Source organism: Pteropus vampyrus, unplaced genomic scaffold, assembly GCF_000151845.1.
Source record: "Pteropus vampyrus isolate Shadow unplaced genomic scaffold, Pvam_2.0 Scaffold124, whole genome shotgun sequence".
Taxonomy (NCBI): domain Eukaryota; kingdom Metazoa; phylum Chordata; class Mammalia; order Chiroptera; family Pteropodidae; genus Pteropus; species Pteropus vampyrus.
The window spans coordinates 2,737,798-2,765,321 of record NW_011888905.1 but is presented as its reverse complement, the minus strand read 5'-3'; the positions used below and the strand labels follow the sequence as shown (position 1 = coordinate 2,765,321).

At 39.7% G+C, this 27,524-nt stretch overlaps 1 protein-coding gene and 2 pseudogenes across 2 annotated transcripts in view; 1 reads left to right on the top strand and 2 right to left on the bottom strand.

The window, feature by feature from the left end:
• GATAD2B (GATA zinc finger domain containing 2B) overlaps positions 1–27,524 on the bottom strand; it is a 65,988-nt gene that overhangs the window by 37,844 nt on the left and 620 nt on the right. Inside the window, exon 1 of one of the 2 annotated variants that reach the window (XM_023534367.1) lies at positions 27,187–27,211. The exons of the other annotated variant lie outside the window; for it this stretch is intronic. The gene's annotated coding sequence lies outside the window, so the exon portion shown is untranslated. Of the gene's footprint in view, positions 1–27,186; positions 27,212–27,524 lie in introns of those variants that run through there. 2 annotated transcript variants of the gene reach the window in all.
• Positions 3,290–3,408, top strand: LOC111743883 (annotated as a pseudogene).
• Positions 23,038–23,156, bottom strand: LOC111743881 (annotated as a pseudogene).

The following is a 27,524-nucleotide window of genomic DNA, read 5'->3' as shown; positions in this document are numbered from 1 at the left end:
CTCCGGTTTTATTGGAGGAGAGCATTTAGAAACCAAGATCTGGTGTCATTGTTTCCCAGTCCTTCAGAACAAGGCAATGTATGTATGCACACACATGCCCCCCTTTATCTATTTCTATACCTATCTGTATATGCGTACGTGTGCATAAATGTGTATTAAAATTCATGACTTCACACTGATACGAGAGGGGTACTGTAATAGTCTTTCCAAATGATCATAATTATAGATATTTTTGTCTTTGCTATACTCATACTCATATGTGGGCACAGGACATTAACAGACATTTATGGCCAATAAGCACATGAAAAGATGCTCAATATCATTAGTCATTAGAGAACTGCAAACCAAAACCACAATGAGATACCAATTCACATGCTCTAGGACGGCTATAATCAAAAAGACAGAAAAAAACAAGTTTTGGTAAAGATGTGGACAAAGTAGAATATAGCCTATTATATTGCTGGCGAGAGTAAAAGATAGTACAGCTGCTTTTAAAAATGGTTTGGTGGTTCCTCAAAAAGTTAGAATCATCAAAAACAGAATTCTCATATGACCCAGGAATTCCATTCACAGATAAATATCCAGAAGAACTGAAAAAAGTATTCAAACAAAAACTTGAACAAAAATGGTCATAGCAACACTACTTACAATAAGCAAAAAAGTGAAAACAATCCAGATGTCCATCAACTGATGAATTAACAAGCAAAATGTGGTATACAGTAAGTCCTCACTTAACATCATCAGATAGGTTCCTAGAAACTGCAACTTTATAATGAAACCAGTGTCAGGCTAATTGACACAAACAAGAGTTAAGGTCCTATGGCATATTTCTGGTCACAAAAACATCACTAAGCTTCTAATTAAGACCCAAAACACATCTAATGTTAAACATTGCAATAAATGTGAGTTATACATACATTTAAGAAAGATAAATAAAAACAAGTAATATAATTATTTGCCAACCTGCTTGTTCCACTTCAGGGTCGCAAGTGACTGGAGACTATCCTGGCAGCTCAGGGCACGAGGCGGGAGCCAAGCCAGGACAGGACACCCTTCCATCACAGGGCCGCTCACACGTACACTCACTCAGACTGGGACAATTTAGAAATGCCAGTTAACCTAACGTGCACATCTCTGGGACGTGGGAGGACACTGGAGTCCCGGACAAAACCCACGGAGACATGGCGAGAACGTGCGAACCCCACACAGTGGCCCTGGCTGGAAATCTTTTTTTCCATCGTCAACATTATAACGGAATTATATCATTCAAGGACTACTGTATTCCCACAGTGGAACAGTATTCAGGCATAAAAAAGAATAAAGTACTGATACATCCTATTACGTGGATGAATCTCAAAAATGTTATGCTACATGAAAGGAGCCAGACACCAAAGGTCACACATATTGTATGATTCCATTTATAACAAATATCTAGAATAAATCAATCCACAGAGGCATAAAGAGCTTAATGGTTGCCAGGTGCTGGGGGATGGAGAAATGGGGGTAATGAGAATGTTTTAGAATTTGATTTAGGTGGTGGTTGCACGACACTGTGAATGTCTTAAGTGCCTCTGAATTGTATAACTTAAAAAGGTTAATTATATGTTATATGAATTTTACCTCATTAAAAAAAACCAACAGTAGTTTCTAAGAGTTAACTGCAATGTGAAATCTGAAACCTTATCATACTGCTACATTAAAATCTATTGGTCGATCTTATACTTTGAATGCATCTTTTACCCAAATACGATTTTGTTACATCAAACATTGGTCACTTGGAAAATTCTGGTCCACCAAGTCATGTGGATATCAAAAGTCTACACATTTCATTATACAATATTTTTTAAAAATCACATTTGTTAATATTAACACTAATCTCATCAAAAAAATACTTCAGTTCTGGGAAGCTGTCAAACTCATGGTTTAATATTTATTTGAATGTTATCGCTGGGAACACATACAGTCAGTTGTTTTCCTTGAAATTTTTCAAGAATATGTCTGCCAAACGCCCCAATCTAAAGACCATAGTTCACTGATTATTCTTTCATCAAGTAAAAACAGTGTTCTGGGAAGAAAGCAGTACTCAGTCGTACTTTCTCCTTGAGACAACCATTGTACTGCAGTATGTAGCACTAAAGCGTGTAATGACTACTTCCCGTTTTATCACACGAAATATTCAAAAGCCATCTTCTGAAATGTCAAGATTAAATAAAATTCATTTTTACTCCTTTATCAAGAACATTCTTCGTGGAACTGGATTTTTTTTTAACTGCAAGTTTAAACTGCATGGCAGTGGGGAATACAATGACTCTATACAGCCTGATGCTACTGCTTTGATTAGTGCTAAGGCACAGGCAGTGTTACTCATTATTGCTTTTGGATCATCAATGAAAATGTCAACGCAGTAAAAAAGACAAATAATGCTTTTGCATTATTATCAACAGTTTTGAGCTCAAGACTCCCTGAAAGGGTCTAGGGGATCCCCAGGAGTCCACAGACCACACTTTGAAAACTGCTACCCCACTCTAATTAATATACTATAACAGTGGTCTCCAACCTTTTCAGCACCAGGGACCAATGCTCCCATGAGAATCTAAAGCTTGATGATCTGAGGCGGAGCTGAGGCGGTGATGCTAACGCTGGGGAGCAGCTGCAAAATGAAGATACAGATGAAGCTTCGCTCGCTCACCTGCCGCTCACCTGCTGCTGTGTGGCCCAGTTCCTAACAGTCCACAACAGAACGATACCGGTCGATGGCCCGGGGGTTAGGAACCCCTGCTACAGGTAATCTGCCAGTTATTATTATTTTCCAGATTTAATGCAAAATAAAATAAACCTTTCTTCTCTGTATTTCCCTTTAATATTCACTACTATGAAATGCCCCTAAAAGACTACATAAATACTATTACTGCCTAACCAATTCCAAAGGCACATACTTTTTTCTTTACCTAACTGATATCAGCTATATCAATGGACTCTCTCTTCCTACTATTGCCCAGACCACAAAATACCAGTCCTACAGTCTGAAATGATTAATTCCTTCTGGTCCATTTAAACCTTGTCTATTTTAATTACTTCCTTATTGATTTCTAGAACGTGCTTCCTGGCTCACTCTTCCAGATTAAAAAAAGACTCTTGATCTAGATCAGGGGTCTGGAAGCCTTTTCTGTAAAGGGCCAGACAGTAAATATTTTAGACATTGTGGGCCTACTACTCAACTCTGCTGATGTAAGCAAATGAGTGTGGCTATGTTCCAATAAAACTTTATTTACAAAAACGGGCAGTGGTAGTCTACAGCTATGCCACCCTGAACGTGCCCGATCTCGTCTGATCTCCAAAGCTAAGCAGAGTCGGGCCTGGTTAGTACTTGGATGGGAGACCACCTAGGAAAACCAGGTGCTGTAGGTGTTTTAAAAAAACAGGCAGTGGCTACAGTTTGCTGATTCCTGATCGAGACTCTTCCAACATATAGGTCCAGTCTAACTCTAAAGATCTGCCCAAAGTAAAAGGAGGAGGCAGCCACAGACTGGCTGAAAGACACTAATAAATGGTAGTAAACAAACCCAACAGTAAGGAATATTACTAACAGCAGCTGATACTCATTAAGCTCTTATTTGCTACAAACTGAGCTAAAAAGTGATTTACAATGCATTACCTCATTTAAGCCCTTTGAAAAAAGGTTTTAATAATGTATATAATTCTCTTTTTATAAAACAGAAAACAATAAATAAGCTAAGTAATTTTCCAAGGTCTTAGTCTGATTTAAACATAGGTCTTTCTTACTGCAAGGTCCATGGTCTGAATCACTGTACTATGATATCCATCTACTGTCATTTTGGTTTTTTAACCCAAACTGGTTAAGATAGTAATTCTAAATAAAAACGGACAGACCATTGTTACTTACTTGCTCTTACCATGTCTTTTCAATACCACTGAATTTACTACACAAACCTTGGCTCACGTCATTGAATGGAAGAGCCTAGGTGATCTTCCTTTAGGTGACATACTGTTTAGTAAAATGCGCCAAGGATCATAAAGGCCCCTACGCTTAATTGTGACGAGTTAAGATGTGCTGCCTAAAAAGCTAATGAATTAGAGGTAAGCAGCCCTTTCCGACTGTCACCTTCTAAGTCAGCACAAAAATAATCATATACTATTAAATACTATAATAATGTAAGTCAGTACAAAAGTTCCAACATCTACCAAAAGAAATCTGCCATACAACATTTAAAACAGGTGATATTAGAATGAAGGGGACAGAGGGAGTCAAGGGCAGATTTCACACATCTTTCAAAACTAATCTTCACTCTCCTAAACATTAAGAAGGGCCTATGAGAATTAAGCAAAAACAAAGAAAAAAGAAAAAAAAATCTGTTCACTAATAGAATGTGCTAACTTATGTCTCATTGATTATAACTACCACATCATAAGATTATTCCTATCAGTTTGCTTCCAGGCACCAAGAGGAAAGTTAAAAGTAAAAGGCTGTGATACATCTTTGAAGCCTGTCGGTCCAATAAGTAAGCATCATATAGACCGAATCTTAGGAAGGCAGAGTGAAACAAGCCTTACATCTTCCCTTCCCTTTATATTTAATGTAAACCAATGTAAGAGGTAAAACATAATACCACACATACACACGTGTAAAAAGGCTGGTTCCCACGGCATTACCAAATAATAGAATAAGAATAAGATAATGGCGACTCGAAAGGGTAACTGTTACTTCTAAGAACTAGGGAATCTCACAGCTCTGAATGTGTTTTCATCTAGCCTCTGGGTTTGAACGAGGCCGCACTGTTGCTGTTTTGTCTTCTAGTATTCAACTGACTGGGAAATGATCTCCCTTAACTCATTTGTAAAGGAAACTTGGAAGAGTGGGCTCCAGCTACTAGGGGTGGGTAGATAACCAGGGACAACAGGGAGTGAGCATGCCATTCACTCTGGCAAAACTCACCCAGCAACCCTTAGAGCATAACCTCATGCATACCTCCAACATTTCCACCAAAACTCACATACCAAAGGGAAAAACATACATATATTCAAAGACTGTTGCTTGTGAAAACGTGGCCAAAACACAAATTCAGAGACTAGAACAGAAAGATACAAAAAGACTGAATTAAGACGCTACCTCTAGACTACAACCTGACAAATCTTATTATAAGATAAACTAGTTCGAAAGTTCCCTCTCCCTCCAAACTCTCCATACCCAATTCTTGTATATCAGCACCATTATTCTGAATGGCCAGACGAAGCAAAAATAAACACTCATAAAACAATTGCAACAGTATGACTCTTTTATTCATTAATATACGTTATTTCACATGTCTGCCTAACACAAGGTTGCTTCTTGTATGTACCACACCTAGGAAATCCATAAAGAGAAATTAAGAAAAAAGGCACCCTGGTAAATCTGTGGTAAACTGAAATATAATTTCTAAATTAACGATGAGCTCCCAAGGTCCGATGAATAACAATCGTTCCAACTGAGTTCCAAAGTTAGAGCGCCTCCAACGCCTGGAAGCTGAGGTCTCTAATTTTTCCTCCCTCCCATGTGCTGCTTGACTCCCCTTTTTGTACAAGTCTAACTCTGCAGCAGACGGCAGAGAGAGAACACGGCATTTCTTTAACACGCTAACTAGAACACAAAGAGAGAAAAAGGGGGAACTCAAAAGAGCAGCTAATAGATATTTTCTGCTCTCTTATCTGGCTTTTGCTTCTCCTTAAGATTACCCCCTTGCCCACCTACCTCTGTACGCTTGGTAACCCTGAAAAATTAGAAACAGTTTGGGGGCAAAAAGAAAAAAAAGTATCTTAAATTATAGCTGTTAAATCCAGGAGGCATTTCTCTTCTAGTCGCCCCTCTTCCTCAAACACACATCTCTGAATGGGGGCGGGAAGAAGAGAACCCGAACAAGCTGCTTCGCCTCTCACGAGGGTGACTGCTTCCACCAGGAGCACAGTCACCGCCCCGGGACAGAGAAGCCCCCTGTCATGCTGCCACAACACAAATAGGTTTTGTTTTTTTTTTAAAGACAGCAAAGAAAAAAAGTGTGTGTGCGTGCGTGCGTGTGTGTGTGTGTGTCAAAAGGGTATTTTTCTTGCCCTAAGCCTTTCCCTTGTCCATCAGCCCAAGTAAGCAGAGATGACGCAGACTTCCTTATATAATAGCCTGTGATTTCCTAGACTGCAGGCCTTTCCCTTTGTGTTCTGTACACACTTACACACGCGAGCGCGCGCACAGTCTCATTGCTTTGCAGCCCCTGGCATGATGCCAGCACTCAGTCAGCTGGTTGACTCCATTCACAGAGCAGGGCTGGAGCTGACATGGGAAGGGGGGGCGGTTAGTGAGCGTAAGGGGGAACTAGAACCATCACTGCTACAGACAAAAGAAATTTTTAAAAAGAAAGGAAAAAAGAAAAAGAAAACCTTAGCGTGACATTCCTCGTACAGCTTCAACTCAAAGAAAACTGGAAGCCAGAGACCATTACAGGGAAGGGATGAAGCAGAAGGGTTGAGGATCCAAACAGAAAGGAGCTTTGTATGAGAAACAATTACTCCGAAACAAATTTTAAAACACGACAGTATTTATTACTTCGATCCCATCAGAAATCTCAGCATATCACCTTCTACACATAGTCAGGAAAAGGCTGTGAAGAACTCAGAGCCATTCTGAGTTTCTGCTTTTAGAAAAAGAGAAGGGGGGGGGTGGGAAGCAAGACAGTTAAAAGTACTTACAGGTATACATTTTTCTGCTCCCTCCTCTAGCTGCCAGGAAAGCTGGAGACAAGAAAAGGGGGGAAACAGAAAAAGGAGGAAAAGAAAGAATAAGAGATGGGTTTAGGTTCTGGTTTGAAGGATTTGTGCAGGGGAGGAAGGGAAAGGTTCTTTCTTTTCTATCGTTAGAGAAGCTCTTTCTACGGCACAAGAGCGGCCCCATACGTGCCAGCCCCCTTGAGAGACCTGCACAAACCCACTCTCCAAGCGGGCACTGCCCTGCCAATCACATGGCGTACTGTTATATTAAACAAAAGAAACAGGGGGATGCTTACTTTTACCCATGATGCCTAGCGGGGGCAGGGGAGGGGGGAGAAAAACCAGTTGTAGCCGGTTTATAACCTCAGGACAGAGAATTATCTCTTAATTTTTTAAAGTCATTCGTGGTACAAAAGTCAGTCAGTCTCCCCACCCTAACTACCCCCCCCCATTATTCTGGCCTAGTGCCAAACTTTGCCTTCATTCATGAGAGCTAGTTTCCTCTCAAATCATGATGCTTTAACTGTTTAGTTTCCAAAGCCAACATCCAAGACAGGAAATCACAGCATCAATACCAAAACATACTCCAAATTACAAAAAACCCCACAAAGACATATTGCCAACCACGCTCCTTTTCTTTACCCCTTAATTGCTAGTGCTAGGGAACAGACACCAATGTGACAGTAGACGTGTTCATTAAAGATATTTCCCTGAAACTGTCCCACAGGTAAATAGATACCTGATTTAGCCCCATCAATTCACACACACTCGGGGCAGCTGAATCCACACTCTGAAACAAATCGTAGCAAGGTTTCGTAGCAAAGTGGTCATGACAGTATACAAACACACTATAAAAATGGCATAGGCCCTCGGCATGTATATATTTACAACTAAAAACATAATAGAATTTTTTAAATGGCTTAAACCCAGGCACAGTATGGTTACAGTTATCGCCCCACTTGTCCGTGTCCCAGCTAGAACCTCCTCCCTTTTCGTATTCCAGCAAACTCCTTGCCCACCTCCTACTATTCACTACGCGCACCATGCTTCATTCTACAGACAGCTCAAGATTCTAGACATATCTGAGCCTGGTATCTTGATTAACTTTCCTTCTTCTGTTTCAGAGCAACTGTCTCCAATCACTTCGAAAGGAGTTTTCATTTACCAAAAGTACTGACGAAGGTTCAGAAACTGGGGAGGAAGAAATCCCCGCGAAGAGGTACGGCGGTGCTAACTGCTGTGGAGGTCGCTGGCCGGGGACCCTCACTCCAGGATCTTTGTCTGAGGAAGTTCTTCATAAACAAGGAATAGGGAGCGGGTGTGCAAGGGAGATTTCCTTAGTTTTCACCTGATATCCCCTATCGATACACCACTCCAAATGCTTACCTCATTTGAGCCTCTGGAACTCAAATCATAATTGTACTCACTCCATTACAATCTCTCACAAAATACTTGCTTTCTTCCAATTAAAGTTTCTGGAATCTAGCAAATACCGAGAAAAATAATCTACAATATACCTAAAGATACTAATTTGGAAATAGAAGTTTTCCTGAACAATCTAATATTAACTTCAATTTTCAGAAAACAAATGCTGAGGAAAATCTGAAAGAGTATCGACCACTGGCATAAGACATTCAATAACTAATAAACTACAAAGGAAAACCCTACATCCAAGCTTCAAGTGGTTGAGGTTGTGCCATCTCGGTCACGGTTAAGTCGTATTTAGTAGAAGCCCAGCAGAGGTCTTCAGATTTGGGTACTGCCATCGTTTTTAGGAGATAAAACATCATGTCTGTGATAAATGGGGCAAAGAAAATAAGCCATTTCCCTCTTACTGAAGACATTTCCACCAGAGACCAACTATGAATTTCAAACCGAAGCTCACTATTTCTATGTTTAATCAGGGTAGGAAAGACTCTTTACAAATCATTAGAGATCATGCCCATCTGAGTCCACTGAATACATCTGACTGCATTTAAACACCGGTCAATTTTTATCTGTCTTTAAGATAATATAAAAGGCTTAGATAAAATTATGCTGTCGGTGGTGATTACCATCATCCACGAGTTAATTCTCCAACTTTACACAGGCTGAGGCAGTACACTGTGTTCACTACAATATCTGCCTTCATATACTGATTCGATGTCCAGAGGTACCAGAGATGCTCTCAAATCAACAGGTATTTTTCTTCAGGATCCTGGAAAATGAAGAACTACATGGCAGCCAGCAACCCTGCTCTTTTCAGCTAAACTATAATCATCCAAAACCAAAGGTGCTTAATTGTGCAAACTGAAAACTGCAAATTTAAAAAAAAAAACTTTTTGGTAAATTATTCAAGTTGTGATGCTCTGAATATAAAATTCTTTAAGGAAAAGGAAATATCTAACATTCACTGAGCATTTAATGCACTAAATATTTATTCAATCCAAACCAGGAAGGTAGGGTCCTTTTCCCATTTTATACATATAAAAATTAACTTGGTGAAATGAAGAAATCTGAATGAAGTCCCTCATTCAGCTGACAATAGATGCTGGCTGAAAAGCTCCTACTCTTCCACTACACCATGACGACTTGAGCGTTTCTTGGCCAAAACTCACACAGTGAGCCAAGTTCACTATGCCTGCCTTGCCAATCTCAACTCTAAACCATTACATTAAAGAAAATATTAGCCAAATACAACTGAAGTCAAACTCTTTGACAGGCCTGTATGATTTTTACCCACAGAAGATTTCATCTAGGACTTCTTTTGAAAGGCTAATACGTACATACAATCTAGATATGTACAAAAGAGATCTGATAAATGAGATGTCTGGGAAGGTCAAATTAAAAAGGATAACCACTAAGAGGAATGAGGCGATTATCAAATCTAGGCTCAGAAAACAGCATTCAATTTAATTATAATTAAAAACTTGAAGATACTCCTACAAAAGAAATATGAACTTTATTGACTCAAACACTTACAAAAATTCAGTAATATCAGAAATAAATTTGCAAAACATATATAGTCACCCATCTTTGCTCTTCATAAACTTTGTAAGAAACTTACTAAATTACTTGTGCTAATTTTAACATATATCCTTGGGCTCAGAAAACGAGTAGATTAAAATAAGAACCACTGTTGGAAAATAAAATCTATTTTTTTATTAAAAAGCCAACCTAAAACTTTTAACCTATATTTAGATTACTTTATATACAATTCACAATCTATTTGTTGGTGTTCCTCCCAAAACAAGCTAAAACTTATCTAGCTGTTAGTCCTCTCCTACAAAGTCCCTACATTTCTGTTTTCCGTGGGTCTAGTCTATTTGGAGAATTCAGCTCCTGTCTCAAAACTGCTACTATTACAACAAGAAGTCAGGTCATAGAACAGCAGAACCCCATTCATAGGATCGAGAAGCTTCAATTTTTTCATTAGGTGAATAAAAGCTCAACCAGTTAAAAGGGGAAATTAATTCTTAGGAGATGAGAGTTCCTCTCTACACATTTAGAAATGGCAATCAAACAGTACTACAAAGAAAACCATTTTGCTTTCCCAGTGCATGATATACGAATTGGGAATTACTTCCAAAATAATGCACCGATTTAGTCTCTAGAAACAGGTGTACTCTGTACTCATTAGCTAAAATAGAATAATTTCTATTTTAATGGGAAAGAAATCTATCTTCAATTACTTGAGTTATAAATTAGTGACTGAATGACTGATACTAAAGCATCTACCACTAATTGGGAGGATGTATTTACTGAATTTTTGGTTAAAGCAAAATAAAACTAAATACACTGCCTTATAAAGGAGAATATGGATTGGGTCTTACACAGGTACAGGAAGGAACAAGACTCTCTGTCCTGACACAACATTAAATTAGGGAGTATACACTGTTTTCCTGTATTACTTAATGTGTTCACTACTTCTGGGTTTACAGGAAATAAGATTGTTATAGAGACCATAAGCATAAGAAATCGGGAATACTGCACCATGTGTTTACATTACCTATCCAAACATTTAGAAAACTTTAAAAATAAAAATGCTAGTTGAACCTAACATAATTTTAAAAGACATATATGCACAAGGGACAAGGTTCCCAGGCCGAGCCAGAAGGGGCATAAGCGACCAGAAAACTCAACAGGAAAGACTGGTAACAAGACTATTTATTACAGTAGTATACAGAACACTAGCGAAGATACCTTTAACCTTTAGGTTAAAGACCAGTGATCTAGGAAAAAAGATTTAGCTGACCAAATACTAAATATACTGTAAGTTCAAAGGGTTTTTCAGGGCCAAAGCAGCATTATTCATCTATACAGAGTTACTATACAGAGTTACACTGATCTATATCTGCTCAATTAACTTGTAAATGGTGAAGAAGTTTAAAATCAGAATTGATGGATGAAATAGTCCAAGATGGTGTTTTGAACATTCATCACTCCTCTATAGCAATATATAAAAATAAGAATCTGGGCATCAAAATGGGACCAGGATTAGATGTACACTTCATCCAGTAACTTACAGAGAACTTTCTTTACTGAAATGAGAGAACATATTCATGCGAAAATGGATAAAATGTTCTGAAATTGTACCCACAGTCCAAAGGGGAAAACTTGCCTGGTCTAGATTTCGCCTAGGGGGAGCTTCTCCCAATCCATTAGTTGAGGTTCGCCTATATGACAAAAGTTGTCATTTTTCTTCAATTCAAGGACAAAGATCTGGTACTGGTAGGATCTGGTACACTGGACAAAGGTTTATCATTTACCAGGCAGTAACTATTCACCTTAAAAAGTTTATTCATAAGAGTTCCCTGCAAAGAGAGATTTTTGATGATCTCTCATGTAAGTTGCAAAAGCAGAATAGGTTTTCAATGATTTGCTGTATCACTTATTGCCATAATCACTTCAATAGGCCCTAGCTATTAGAATAAGGTTTCTCAACCTCAGTCCTATCAACTGACACTCTGGGCCAGATAATTCTTTGTCACTGGAAGCTGTCCTGTGCACTGTCCTGTGCACTGTCCTGTGCACTTAACAGCACCTCTGGCCACTACACATGAGATGCCAGTAACATCCCACTCCCCCAGTTCTGAGAACCAAAACTGTCCACATACACAGCCAAATATCTTCCAGGGGGGTGGAGGGAGGGGGGTGCAAAATCATCCCAGCTGAGAACTATTATAGAGTAAACAGCATAACGATTTTACCCATAAGGTGGTCTGTGGCTATTATTACCAACAATTTCAACCCTGCAGCTGAGCACGAATACTACCAGAGGAAGCCCGCACAGTGGCTACCCTCGGGGTGGGGAAAGATAATGACTAGGAGGGAATACGAACAGGCCTCTGGGTGGAGGTAATCTTCTACATCACTACCTAGGGTCACCTTACAAAACTTTTTCTGTATGTATATTATACCTCAGTTAAAAAAAGTTTATCAAGAAAAATCAAAACAAAAACTGATAAGCAAGAGATTGTCATTCCTTGCCTCGATGCTGCTGGAAATCAGGTGCAAGAGGCATGGGATCGAGACATCTGAGGAGACGGAAGACAAGTCCCTAAATATTTCCTGATAATGCGACGATTTACCCTTGAATTCAAGATACTTGACTGTACTCGGGTCCTTCCTTTAGCCACACAGGTCCAGTTATTCATTCCTTCTTACCTACAAAGCTTTCTAAGACTGATAATTACATTTGATGTCAGGGTCCTGTAATCTATTCGCTGAGGCTTTCATACCTTTGGCTTTGGAAGTTAAAAAAAGGCTCTCTGAAAATCCCTCGAACAAGAAAATCTCTAGCACTAAAGAAAGCTATGAGCGGACAAGCATGAAACATACTGGCTCCTAACAGCAAGAAAGTTGCCTATCTTCAAGCAAAAACACCACTCAAACAAAAACTGGATTCTCTGCTACAAGAAGTAGGGCAGATAAAGGGAATAATCTTGGTGGGGTGGAGCAGGAGGAACCATAAAAACAATGGTTTGTGGGCCTTCGAGAGTGGACAGAAAACTGTTCAGGCCAAGAAAGCAATAACAATATTGACTGAAATATTGACTGTAGAGGAGTTTAGAAGATCTTCCTATATTCTACTTATATATCCGTAAAATTTTTAGACGGAAAAAAATGTCATCAGACTAGATATTTGTTTCATTGCTTTTTTACATCCAAGGCAACTTTATTGGGATACCTTTTTGAAGGGTCTCTTAAAAAGAGAAATTAGTTAAGCAAATACTTCCAGATAATTAATACTGTGGCTATGGCTTTGAAAAATGAAACAGTATCTCTTAAAACACCCTATAAGAAAGAAAAGTAAAGAGCACGCAAATCATCTAATTTTGCTTTTTCCATTTTTTCTAATATGATGAGAATAACCTGATGCAACCGGGGGAAAATGTGAACAAATGACAGCTACCTCAAACGGAACTGCTTGACTTCTGGGGCTGCGTCTCGGACTATCCGCCGGAGTGCAAGGGAAGAATCAGTGCTTCTCGAGGAAATACTGATGACTAAGAAAGTCAATATTTTTCTACAAATGATCAAAATTACATCATGTTGCTCTGAAGCGGAAATATCTGCTTAAGAAAAATTTCTTCTATAGGGACCCAGCACTGTGTCTCTAAAAAATGCCAGCCACATTGTAATGGACTCAAATCACCATTCCTGCTCTATATGTTAAGTCTCCAAAGCTAAACTTGGCCAAAGTTCAATGCATCCTAAAACTAAAAGAAGGATTGCTGGGAAAGGCACCCTTACTGAAGTGATTTCATACATTTGCTCATTCGGATATTGCATGCCTCGAAAATGCTGATTTGCTGAAAACTGTTGGAAATAAGAAATCAAAGCTAGTAAAATACAATCCCAAATCATACAGCTCCGGTAGGTAATTAAAACTATCAAATACCAAGGGTTAAATCAGAATCGGTAACTTTAATAACAAGCAAGCTAAAGTTTTAGATTTATTCAACAAGATGAGACTATTAAGGGGCAACCATTTTGAAACTTCCATGATAGTCAATATCTGGCTGACCGATTTTCCTCTGATTAAAATGTTCTTTCAAAACAAAACCGAACCACCACCACCACTACCCAGGGATGACTACCTCTAACTTACTACAAGTAGTCACCAAATAACAGCTCATCTGTCCAGTTATACATCACTAATTTAGGACCAAAATCGATCTATTCCACAGACTGGCCTCTTTCTGTAAGGGACCCGACAGTAAGTATTTTAAGTGCCGGCGCCTTACCTTTATTGTGACTAGTAACTCGCACACCGCAGCACTGTGAAAACAGCCATAGACAATATGTAAAGAGTAAGTGTGATTATTTCCAATGAAACTTTACTTACAGACACCAAAATATGAATAAAATTTTTGCATATCATAAAATATCTTTCTTCTGCTTTCTCGACCATTTAAAACTGTAAAAGCCATTCTTAATTCTTAGCTCATGAGCTGGACAAAAACAGGCGGCAAGCAAAATTTGGCCTACCAGCCCTTAGTTTACTGCCCTCCCTGATCCAAGTAAACTTTCTCATTCATTTTTCTTAAACATTTCAAATTTACGAAAAAGTATACCGAATAATACAACCACCACTTACTATCTAGCTTAAGAAATAAAACACCACAAATTTAACTTAAGATCTCTCAATAACTATTCCAATCCTGTTTCCCTCAAAAGTAACCACTATACTTAACTTGGTGTTTATCACTGCCATGTTTTTTTAGTAAAATCTTACTGTACATACGCAGGTATATCTATATAAAAAATGTTGCATTTTTCAAGTTTAAAAAGTTTTACAGTATCATATCATACATGCGTATCCCTTTGCAACTCACTTTTTCTTTAACAGTACCTCTGATTTTTATCCAAGTTGATACATTCATGTACGGGGTGCAGAGAAATGCCAAGTATGAGTACACCACAATTAAGTTTTCTATTTCCTGTTTACTCAACAAATTAATCGCATATTATATCAGGCATTGTTCCTGACACAAAGGCCGCCACAGTGAATAAGGCGACATTCTTCTTCCCTCCATGGAGCTTGCTCTGATGGCCACTCGCACTTTCTTTTTATTGGCATTATCTCTCTCCCTTGTGAGGTTTCAAAAGTAGCCCTAACCTAATTTTATCTAAAAAAAAAAAAAAGTGAAGACTGTGAAGGAGAAAAAAAACCATCGATTTAAGTAAAAGGAAGAGAAATACTTTCCCCTTCATTAGGTTCAGTTAAAGATATTTCTTGTTCAGCTAAGAGATAGAGGAAAACTCCAGGAATAAATTTCACCCCAAATATCAGAATCGTTTCAACATCTGAAAATCAGGACCTCCTTCGGAGTTGCCTGCATTCAGGCTCACACGACAAGCAGGTCAGCAGTGATGAGAAGACAACTGAAGCTTCCAGTTTCTTTTCATTTTCAAAAAACAGTGTCAAGCAGCAAGGAAGATAAAGATCAGCAGCGGATCTAAATCTTTTGATCAATCAACTGAAGAAAATATCTTAGTAATCCAAAACTTGAGAGAATTGATACTAACAGGCCCAGAAGACGGGCTTTGCTGCTTAGAGTAAAATGACAGACTTCCTGAATAGGAATTAAGCAAGGCACCACCACCCGCAACAATAAATTAATGAAACAGTCTCCAGTACTCTCGTAACTTTGAACATATCCCATGCCCTCGAATTAGTCAAATTTCCTGTCGCTCCTTAAGAATGTTTATGAAAACCAAGTTTGTTTCACTTTACTCCTGACAGTAAGACCAGAATATGGGATCAAAGAATGAATGTATGTGGGGCCATGGTACCACCAAAGGTGACCTCACCCCCTACTCTGACCCTACTCTAGGCAGCTGAAAGCCTACGAGTAAATTATAAATTCACTGAACAAAACAAAAATCTACTAATAAAACAAATCACCTCCGCCCTAAAAGCAGAGAAATGGGATGAGAAAGATGACAAGTAAGCCACTGAGAAGGAAAACTAGTCGGAAAGGAAATCTTCAGTCCTAGAGAGCACCTCTCCCTGCTCGACACCCCATCCCCCCATCCCCTGAAGCCAGCACGGCCCCGGGACTGGCCCCGGGACTGGATGCAGCAGTGCTGGCTCCTGCCCCTGCCTGCTGGGAGCCCAGCAGGAACTCAGGAACGGTTTCCACGTAAGCAGTCAACTGAGAACTGTACCTGCTCCTTACTCCTGAAGGTGTCCTGATTTTAAAAGATTGTGATGACAAAAGATTAATTTATCAAAACTGTTACATTTAGATTCACAATTGAGAGGTCTGAGGGACAATTTCAAAGAAAAAATTCTTTCTTTTAAAAGGCTTACTCTTCTTTCCAATAACTGGCAAGAGTCACTGGCTAATAATCAAAATCCAAAGATATCTGCTTTTAAGAATGCTAATAAAGCATGTAAGTATTCATAAAGACACTTAAAAGACAGTTCTCATCACTATCCAGCCACACTGCTTTCCTCAAGTTTAGATTTAAATTGAACTGTTTTAGAAAGTCTCATAGCCTGTTAGTATGAATGTAAATTTTTACAATTTTTTGGATAATACTAACAAAATTTTAAATGTGCATGCCCTTTAGTCCAGTAATTATATTTCTAGGAATTTTACCAACAGCCTACAGATACACTAAAATGTAAAAAGATTACAGACAAAAAAAGTTCTATGGAAAGTAACCTCACAGGGTGATCTGATTATAAATTCCTAACTGGGAAGGTCATGAGTAGTCATGCCCTAGGCAGATAACTTCTTTAGTAAAAGGTTTATCTTTGCCTTAAGCAACCCCTATCCGTTGTTTTTTCTGTATGTGTATTCGGGTTAACACATCTTTGAAATAACCACCCTCAAGAGAGCATATAATCCTATTAACTATGTGTACTCCAATCCCCACCTTGCTTTCTCAGACCTTCATGTTATCTTTCTTACGCTCTATCCTTTTCAAATGCATAAAAGAAACTGCATAGCTCCTGGTCTCCGGAGCATTCCAAGTCTTGCTTCTCAGCAACTGTCATCAGTTCTGGTTCAAATAAACTCATAAAAATTTTCTACAGGTCTGGATGTTTCTTAAGTCAACAACACGTTATTAAGATGTTTCACTGGAACCCTGGTTATGACAGTACATACACACGCACAAACTGGAAACATCCTAAATGTTCCTGAGAGGGGATAGATTAAGTAAAATATATTCATACAGTGAAATATAACACGGCTCATGTACACGTATACATACATATACACAGATAAGAACACAGTATAACACTCAAGTGTCTGAGCTTGAGTCAGACTTTCAGCTCTAATACTTACTTGATAGATATGTGACCTTAGGCAAATCACTTAACCTCTCTAAGCTTCAGGTTTTTTTTTCATTTGAAAAACAGGAATAACAGCATATATCTTTAGAGTATTACTAAGGATTAAAGAAGTTAATTAATGTGAAGTGCTTAGAACAGTGCCTGGAAAACAGAAAGGCCCAAGTGTTAGTTATGAAAAACATATCCAGGGTATTAAATGGATATGAGCAATCACAATGGCTGGCTAAAATTAAAGAGAAGTTGGGATAGACACAAATGGATGGAATAGAGGCAGAGTCTGCAAGTAAATTTTCAGAATTTGGTAAATCTGTCTCAACGCTCAGACACTAGGTGTAAAGCATGCTGAATAAAAGTACTGTTTAAAAGTACTATTTAATAGGCATTTGTTCCTAATATACTGGTTAATTTATAAACATTGTATCTAGTATTACAGTTATTTTGATACACATCTTCTCTCCTCTTCTGGACTATATATCTTCTTGAGGACTGAAGTTATGTCATTTATTTTCATATAATTTACAAAAATCTACGTGTATGTTTTTGACATAGTCAGTGTACAACATGTTCTGTGAATTTATGAATGGTCAAGTCATTTCAGTTCCCCAAAACCAATGGATTTAAGTGGTTACAAAGTAAACAGCTCTGACAGGTGGGACAAGAGTAGAGACCCAAGTTTTCTCTTTATCAGAATAACTGTTATTTTTCTAGACTGAGCAAGTCCAGGATAAAGAAAAACACTTGGGCTCTACAGGAATTGGAAAAATAGCCCCATATCACTGATCAGAGCCTTGGATTTTCTGACATAATTTGGGATTTCGGACTATGGGTGAAATTACAGATTTCATGAACTAAATAATCAGCATTCATAAATTAAGTTTAATAACCTAGTAGTACTCACATTACATTATCCAACACTAAGAGGATAATGGAAATGAAAGTCATTTAAGAGCAAGACTTGCAGGCAACAGGAAAAGTACATAGCCATAAACCTAAGAATTTTTCCCCAATGAAGTTCTGATATCCATAAAAAAATTTTGACCTTTAAATTTTCATTTAAAGGGTAAGTAAATTTTCTAGGTACAGATTTGGAAAAAAGTCTCTTCTATTATTAAGTGGACAAAAGCAAGATATGGAAAACTATGCTTCTTTTGTGTAAAAATAAGAAAAACAAAAATTAATCCATATTTGCTTGTATACATATAAAGAAACTCTGAAATGATAAAAGGAAGGAATAACGGTAATGGGGTTTAAAAGCAGGCAGGTAAGAAACGGTGATGCGAAACTTTTCACTATCTCTGATTTTTTAAATTTAAAAGTAAAATGTTCCAACCATAACAACACAATTCATATAAAAAAGCAAAGCTATCTGGAGTAACCTTGATTCTAACAACATAAAGAAAAGTACTGTGTTCCAAGGAGCTAGGTAACAGGTCTACGACAAGTGGTGGGGCGGAGATTTGAATCCAGGACTTCCGACTGCACAGCTATACTTTTAATCGTCACGGTAACGAAAAGTTATTCTATTTTAACTCAAGAGCTTTCAAGTAATTAGGTGAAAAATATCCATTAAGTACCAATACAAGACCGTTTTCTCATATCCGGACACCAGAATTCAATTTATGCACAATACTGAGAAGAGTCGGTTCTGAGCCAGACAGGGAGAGAGAGTGAGCGTGCACGCGACAGACACGCAGCACACACACGTGCGCACACTGACCGAACCTTTTCAGAATGGCCAACAAAAGCTAATGTGGCAGTCTAGGTAGCACATAGAAGATGTGCTAAACAGCCCCAGTAACGAAATTAAAATGTCAACTTCTAAAGGTTTCTTCAGTTAATTCGGAAAGCTATAAAGTAAGTAAAAATCTCACTGCCTAATAACTGCACCCTAAAAGTACCCCATACACAGTCCTTCCCACACCCTCACCCAACTGAACCCAAAAGGCAGAACGAAAGTCACACCTAACTACACTTTTAAGTTTTATTTTTTTATGTAACTATTATATTTCACTCCCTCCTGTGACTACTACCAGGTACTGAGCCAGAAAGGAGGTTTGATTTGGAAATGAAGATTGCCCAGATTCTAACCCTGGGTATACCCTTTGTGACATCTACCACTCTGTATCTGACAAAACTGGGAAGCTACAATTTCATACCAAATATCAAGGCCTTGGTAGTACAAAGTCAAGCGACAATGAAAAAAGTTCATAACAGGTGGTACATATTTATGTGCAGTAATTCATTAGATCTCAGAAAAAAATGTGTACCATTATTTAGGCTAAAAAAAGTCTTATTCTTCTGAATCCTCAAGGTTTTTTAAAGACGTACTTGCTATTTTTAAGATGTTTCTGTCCACTATAAAACACAGCTGTAAAAGATCCTTTTGCAGTCACCCATATTCCTTGAAAGCTTTCATTCAGTTCAATATTAATGCATTATACAGAATTCAACTGGGAAATAGCTCTCCAAGCAGAAGGTGAAGAATGAAAAACACAGCCTAATGAAAACTTAGGACTGGATCTTAGTGCAACAAGGAACTCATAGCCTAGTTTCCATTCACTTGGCAGAAAATATCTGGATTTAAAATATTCTAAAGCAGCAAAACTTTCAAATTCACAATGCAACTCAGCTGAAAAACTCAGCATTCTTTACTATCTGAATTGTAAAATGAGAAAAGAATGGCATCAAGGTAACATTAATTTATTCATGGACGTTTATTACAGACCAAACTCTACTACGTGGGAAGAGTGCGATGTTATTCACAAACTTCCACAGAACCCAATACAGAGTCTTCTAGCCAACCTGTCCAGGGCAGCAGCAACACAGATGACCAACTGCTTCAGTCTCTTTAATAGCAACACATCAATCTGGCCATAAAAATGTCACAGAGTAGTTAGAAAACTGCCCCTCCCTCCAAAAAATGTTATCCTATTAGGGAAACATTTTCAATATTTTTCACTGGTAGCTCAAACTACGAGATAAGTTTGGAATTCAGGAGGGAACACCATTCAAGTAGCCTTCATGCCTTTAAATCACATAGAATGAATTTCTCAAAATTTTATTTTAACTTCAAGACTAACATATCACCTTTAAAAGGCGGAAAAATCAAAGGTATTGTTCCTTCTCTCCTCTGTTCCCCAGGTCTGTCTGCATGCCTCAGAGGAGAAGGAAAGATGGACTTTACAGATATCTTAGTGTGATATTACCATCTTTACAGAAAGGAAGGGTTTCTTGCTCCTGGCTCAAAGGTTTCTGCTCACTCACCAAGTTGAAACCTTACTCTCCTGCTTCTAGCACGCTAGATGAAAAAGGGGGGGGCAGGAGCTCAGTTACAGTTATCCTCCTGGGAACTCAATGAAGGTGAGGGCCAAGCTGGATGAGCTGTGTCACTTGCCTTAAAAGGTTCATGGGTCGGGGGCGGGGGAGGGAAATACAGCCTCCATGCCGGTGAAGTTTCTGAAAAATACCACGCTAGTTCTCTGGAAAACCTGCACACAAAAGAAGTCAATTCCCTCATTCCAGAGTTGCAACCCTTTAAAAAAATTCAAACCCCAGAGGAAGTACAGGGAAGAATAGAAAAATGCAGTATTGTCAGAGCGCTCCGGAGATCACCAGTACTCTAAGATGCTCCTTCATTGTCAAATAATTTTGGGCAGCTCTGCATCTTTCAGCCATTCTCTTGCCACTGCCCATGTATAATGTGTACCTGAGACACATGCAAGGCTCTGGCAAGTCATGCTGTAAAGAACTCTGCCTTAATTTAACCCAGAATTTTTCAAAACCCTATTTGACTACAAAACTTCTATATAAAAAGCTATCGATACTGAGAACTACAGTGGATTTTGTTGTTTGAAAAGGCAAAACAAAACTAAAAGAAATGTTAGGAGAATGGTAAGATCACAACTTTTGGAGTCAGGCAGAGTTGTCCGAATAACACCAGCTTTATCACTTTTATTAATGGGAGATTCCAGCGAAATGACAACCTCCCTGGGAACCGAGTTTTCTCGTCTGTAAAACGGTTATGAGAGAACTCCCTCAGAGTTACTGTAAGGATGAAAAGTGAAAAGCTTTACACAAGAAAGTGTTCAACGAATGAGTTTAGATTCATATTTGTTTAATTCTTTTTAAGTTCTGAAAGTTGAAAAAATGCAATTTTCTTTTAATTTGAGAAAAAAATACAGAACTCATGACTGAGAGACTCCTTGGGAAGAGTAGCTTCTCAGGATTTTGCAACCTTTCTTCAACTACTGGGAAACTGGGAAAGCCTTGAAATTTGCCACATTTAAGATGATGCAGGGGAGTGCACTACACCTACTGATGATGTGGATGTGAACAGAAGAGTATTTATGGCTTCAGTGATCGAAAGGGCCTCACAGCAAAGGAGGAAAAGTGAGTTGTGAGGAGAGCTCAGCTTGTGTCAGCTCATAACAATTAACAACTACTCAGTGCTTTGCAGTTTACAAAGCACCTTGACACGCGTAATCTCTGACTGACACAGAAACCTAGTGAAATAAATAAAGCAGCTATCGATCCTCATCTCCAAGTGTAGAAAACTACCGCTTAGACTTTAAGCGATTCGACCAAGGTCACAGACATGATAAATGACAGAACCAAAACTCCAACCTTGCCCTTCTGTCCCCAGAACATAACGAAAGGGGCATCTTCTAAATGTACGAATTTTCAACTCACAGGATTATTCACATTTTTAAGTATCTTTTAGGTGACAGGCACCATGCTAGGCATTGGAAACACAACAGTAAGAAGACATGGTATCCTCTTCTTTCAAGATGTTTACAGACCACTGGGGGGAGACAATATTTATAAATCAGAGTGAGATCAAAGAAGAAAGCATATTCGAGTCTCTTTAAGCAAGTCAGGGAAGACTTCCCAGAGGAAGCGGCATTTGGAACGGAACTGGAAGGCTGAGCTGGGAACTAAAAGAACTGTTATTTGCTCATGTATAAACTGTAAAGGAGAAAGGCAAAGGCCAAGATTATAAAGGGCCCTGAATACTACGTCACGTTTAAATTTTACCTTCAAATGACTGGAAACTATTGAATACTTTTGAGAACGGGAAAGAGAATAATCGAGTCTTTGTGTCAGACTATTTTGAAGACAATGTGACTGAGAGTTTGAAAGCCAACGGGACTAGAAACAGAGAGAACTATAAGAGAACATGGCAACATTCCAAGTAAGAGTTGTTGTGGGCCTGAATTAGGAGACCAGCAGTGGAGATACAGGAAAAGATATAGTTTCGAAAATGTTTAGAAAGTAATGAATCAGAGAGAGAACTGACAACAATGCTCCCTTTTCTGGCTTAGGAGGCTCAATGATCACACCGGGGAACAGATGAGTACATGTTGAGTTTGAGGTACCAATGGAATACAGAGGTGGGTATGCCTAGCACACAGCAGACCACTAGAAATAAGGGACTGGAGTTCGGGAGAAATGTGATAATATTTGTGTATATGGAGGTTTTTTCCAACGATCAAATGTTATTTACCATTTCAAAGGGAAGGCAATCGTTCTACCGCCATCATTTGTATAATGCTTCGAAGTTCACAAAACATTTTAAGATCCCATAATATGCTATTATATTTCATATTTTTTGTTATAAACAAACATGAAGTTAGGAAAACAGTTATTATCCCTATCTGATCAACAAATATTTGAATGATAACTATAGGTCAGGCACTGTACTAGGCGTTAAACGAAACACCAGAATAAACCCATGCCTTCACAGAGATCATATAATAGTAGGGGAACCAAAAACCACTAGATGTAACACACAAGTATGTTCTAAAGTTTTAAATGAAAAAGAAAATAGGGAAGGATTAGGAGTGAGGAGTAGGAGCTGAAGGTACAGTTTTATTTTTTTGAATTTTTTTATTATTTTTATTTTTATTTTTTTTAGGTGAGGCAAACCTTGGTTGACCTCACAGATTGCAAGGACCTTGTCGACTTAACAATTTTTTTTTTTTTCTTTTTTACGCCTACAGCGCCCGGTTTTCCTAGGCGGTCTCCCATCCAAGTACTAACCAGGCCCGACCCTGCTTAGCTTCCGAGATCAGACGGGATCAGACTGGTTCAGGGTGGCATGGCTGTAGACATTTTTTTGAATTTTTATGAGTTTATTTAAGTCAAACTGATGATAATTGCCAAGAAGCAAAACCTCAGCAGATTGAGAAAATGTTCCTGAAAGTACAATTTTAAATAGAGGTAGGATAAAGTCTCATCGAAAAGATAACACTTAAGCAAAGACTTGAAGGATGTGAGAAAATTAGTCATTCCTCTGTGGGAAAAGCTTACTGTTTCCCACTAGGGGCTAGAGCTAGTGCAAAGGTCCTAAGGTAAAGTGTGGCTGATGTATTTAAGGAAGAAGTCAATGTGGCTGGAATGGAGTGAGCAAGAGGGAGGATGATAGGCGATCAAAGAGAGAAGAGGAGAGAAAGGGCAGGCGGACCGTGTAACACCTTATAGGCCACTGTAAGGTCTGGCTTTTACTCTGAGAAATGAGAATTCAAAAATTACAAGCCTTACCCAAAGTCATATAGCTAGTAAGTGGCAAAGCAGCTAGGATTTGACCTAGGAAGTCTGGACTCTCTACACCTGTGTTCTACGATTCCAATTTGCCACTTATTAGCTCACAACCTCCCTCCCAGGAAGTCTGAATTTAAATACTCTCGAAAAGCTAATTTTATAAAAACCTTCTAGGTGAGAGATACACGAGCTCTCCAGTTAACATTTCTAATCCCTCACAACCATAATGGGAATTTATTAATCCTGGTGTCTAATCTAAATCCTACTAACATTCCAGCCTATATTTTAAGAGATTATAAATCCCACCTTCCCCCCAAATGAGACAAGATCAAGAAAGCTTTGATCAGAGGCTTAAAGCATGACTTTCAGGTTCAAGTAACAGTAACACGAATCATTTTAAAAGTGTATATTACCCAGATGTGAACAGTAACAAGATAATGGCTCAGGAATGTGGAAGTAGTGTCATTTCCCTTAGTAGCTTACCAGTTAGTATTAATAACTATGTTCTAAAAGAAGCTCCTGCAATCACTACAACTCTTTGAGGTCTGGGACTTGACCATTTCATACTCCAAAAGTAACAAAATATGTGTTCTTATTTTCATTCATCTGTTGCTTTTGGTACTGTAACTGAAAACTCTTGATAGCTTCTTGCCAGTTGATGGCAATTTAAGGCAATGGCAAAGATGAGAGGATTTTGAGGGAGACACCATCTGTGAAGCGTATCAGACAGCTTAAGCCCTTAATGGCCCTGGGTCAGTCCTTTCCCACTGGATGAACTCAAGCTGTACAGGAATATTTCATATATCCATAAGAGAGAAAGTAAAAGATGGAACATGAGGAGGGAGCATTTCAAATCAGACCTACTCTTCAAAGGCTTTCATCATTACATCATTACTGCGCAAATATAGGAGGCTGTTTCATGGACCCTGGAGCCACCAAAATCCCCAACCAGTACCTATTAGAAAAAGCATCACAGCAATTACTAAGGATAAACCAAATAATACGGCTAACAGAAACTTTCCACCCCAAAGCCAGTCGTTTTCAACAGAAATTCAACTTCCTTCTGTTATCTTTTCCCAGGCTTAGCCAATGCAGGGGAACTGCAACTTTGTGTGGCATTGTCTGATAGGTTGGATTTTTTTCTGAGCAACAAGTGGACAGCTTTACACCAGAGCTAGATTTATAGTCAATCTGGGTGTGTGTCTTTTTTTTTCCCTCCCCCTCCAAACTGCCTTGGAAAATGCCTGGCTATTGTGCCTTGAGATGTAATGATGCACGGCTTTAAGTACTGCATAGGATCTGGTAAAGAAAGTCCCTTGGTCCCAGTTATGGTTCAAATCTTACAATTTCTATAGCAGCTGTTTTAATCGACCAAAGCTGGTTTGGCTTTTCTCACTGAGCCAAACATGAGCCTTCTGAGCTGTGTGCAGAGGGGCTGCCTGTCAGCATGACTCCCAATGGGGTGGCTAACATGGAATATGCTCCAGAGTCTAGAAACCAGGACAGCACAGATGCCATTTCCCTACACATGCACCTCCAGTTTGGTAGGTGCGAGATGCAAGGAAGAAAAAAATCAGCAAATTGAAAAAAGAGGCATGGTTTACATATAACATACGAGACATTGCTTAAAGCTAGGATGATTCCAGAGGTCCCAGCACATAATTAGGATACTATGACACATCGACTCTTCTTCCATACTTCTGTTCTCTAACCAAAACTCATCCTGGAAGTCTGGCCAGGCCCAGCCAGGGAAAAAAAAAAAAAAAAAGCAACAAACAAACAGGACAAACATACAGAGACTCATGGACATGGACAATAAATAGACTAATGGTTAAAAAAAGGTGTGGGGGGAGGGGAGGAACATTTGCCCAAAAAAGGGGAGGGAGCAGCACACAGGCTTTTTTGAATGTACTTTAAGACTACGGAGGTCCAGAACAAATTTCTCACATCTCCCTCCCCCACCACCCTGTGTTCTTATACTAAACACAACAGTAAAAGTTACCGCCAGAACTTAGATATAAAAAGGCTGATCTGGGAACCTGGTTAACATTGTTTCTGGACAACTATTTGAATGTAGCCTCTATTCAAACCCAATTCCGACTGCCTCTAAACAGGAAGTTAACAGACATCACACACAGGGGAAGCAAACCACAGTGTCATAAAGATGGATGCTGCCGTCAGCTACAAATCACTCTCACCTCAAAAGCATTCTCAACAATAGGCAGGACAAAACTCCCTAAGCCTCACCTCTTCTCAAACTGGGTCACTCGGCCCACAGGTCCAGCCTTCTGAATCCTGCTGTTTACTTATCTACTTCATTCTTATCACTGCTACTAGACTAAAAACAGAAGACACTGCCAGATCAATACTCCCTACTACCTTATTATTCATACAACTGTCTGCTCAAGAGCCCAAGGAAAGACTATCTTTGACCCAACCCATCCCAAAAGTCAGAGACTGGATATCAGTCACAAAAAAAGCAGCACCATTTCCAACAGGTGTGGGCCTTCCCTCAAAATGTACTGAGCGCCTCCACAGTACCACCTTTAGCAGCTCCAGATAGCCTCTCTCCCTACCAGGTATCAACGAAAACGCTCCTCTAGGACAATGCACTATCGAGACTGCTCCAGCACCAAAACTATGAATCCAAGTGGTTGTCAGACTTCTAGGAAGAGTCAATGTATCGCAGAAAGAGCAACAGAGTTAGCACTAAACTCTCGAATAGATTAATCTCCAACATATAGAAAACGTACAGCCACCAAGCTGCTGCCGGAAAACAAGCAGAAGTCATCTGCACTGCTAGTGGACAGAGGTGAGAGGGAAGATTTCATTTTGTATCACATGCATGGTCTATTCAGAAAATAAATTTTGACAAAGAAAAATGTTTCAAAACTCAGAAGCATCAGTTCTCCTCCAACACAGGTCTATGAAATCTGCTTTTATTCCAGCTGCTGCAAGTCCAAGTCTCTGCTGCAGTCTGGCCTGAAAGCTGCTCTTCTGCTTTGCCGAAATTAATTTAAGTATCGCCCCGCTCTCTTACACGCACGCACACAAAAGGCCTTCAAAGAATCACTTATCAGAAAACTGGTTCTTGGGAGGCTACCTGATTCTCAGGATGACAGTAGAAAAAAATGGTTGCTAGTTAGCCACCCACCCACCATCCACGCCTCCACCTCCACCTCAGCGCCAGCCCTACGCGCTAACATCTTGTGTCTGGAGGGAAGTTGATGCTGGGGGAGAGTCCGGAGGGGCTCCCATACCTTTCGGAGGTGGGAAGCTGTCCCGGGCCGGGGAACGGCACCCACACCTCTGCACTCACAGGAGTGGCTACCTCCGTAGCGTCACTGAGAGCAGGCGAGCAAAAAGTACTCTAAGTCCCGGTGTGGTTAGGGAAGGGTGAGTTCCAGTTCCATCGACCCTCGGGCTCTTAACTGGGATAAAGATCCGGTGTGTCCCAGAAGCCCAGCGGGGAGAAGGGTGGTGGAGTCGCTACAGAAGGACCCACACAGACTGAGACAGTCCCCTTCTCCTACGGGAGGGCACGGGAGCGGGGGACGACGAAATAAAGGGGTCGGGTTCTGCGCTCCTGATCCCTTTACCTAAATCGAGATAATTATCCCGTGCTTCCTTCATCCTCAGGATCCCCCATTTGTCCCAACCGCCGCCACACACAAGACGGAAAGCAGGGAGCGGCCCCCGCACCCCGAGGGCACCACTGGGGGTGGAGAGAGTTAAAGGGGGGGGCGCGCTCGAGAGGGAAGGAGGGGAGCATGGCGGGCATGAGGCAGTGAGTGAAAGCGGGGATGGCGGGGGAAACGGGGCGCGAGGGAGGGGAGAAAGAGTAAAAGCAGAAGGAATGAAGGGACCCGAGCTGCGGGCGCGCGAGGCCGGAGTGAAAGACCGGGGCGCGCGCGCGGAGCGGGGGGAGGGGACGAGG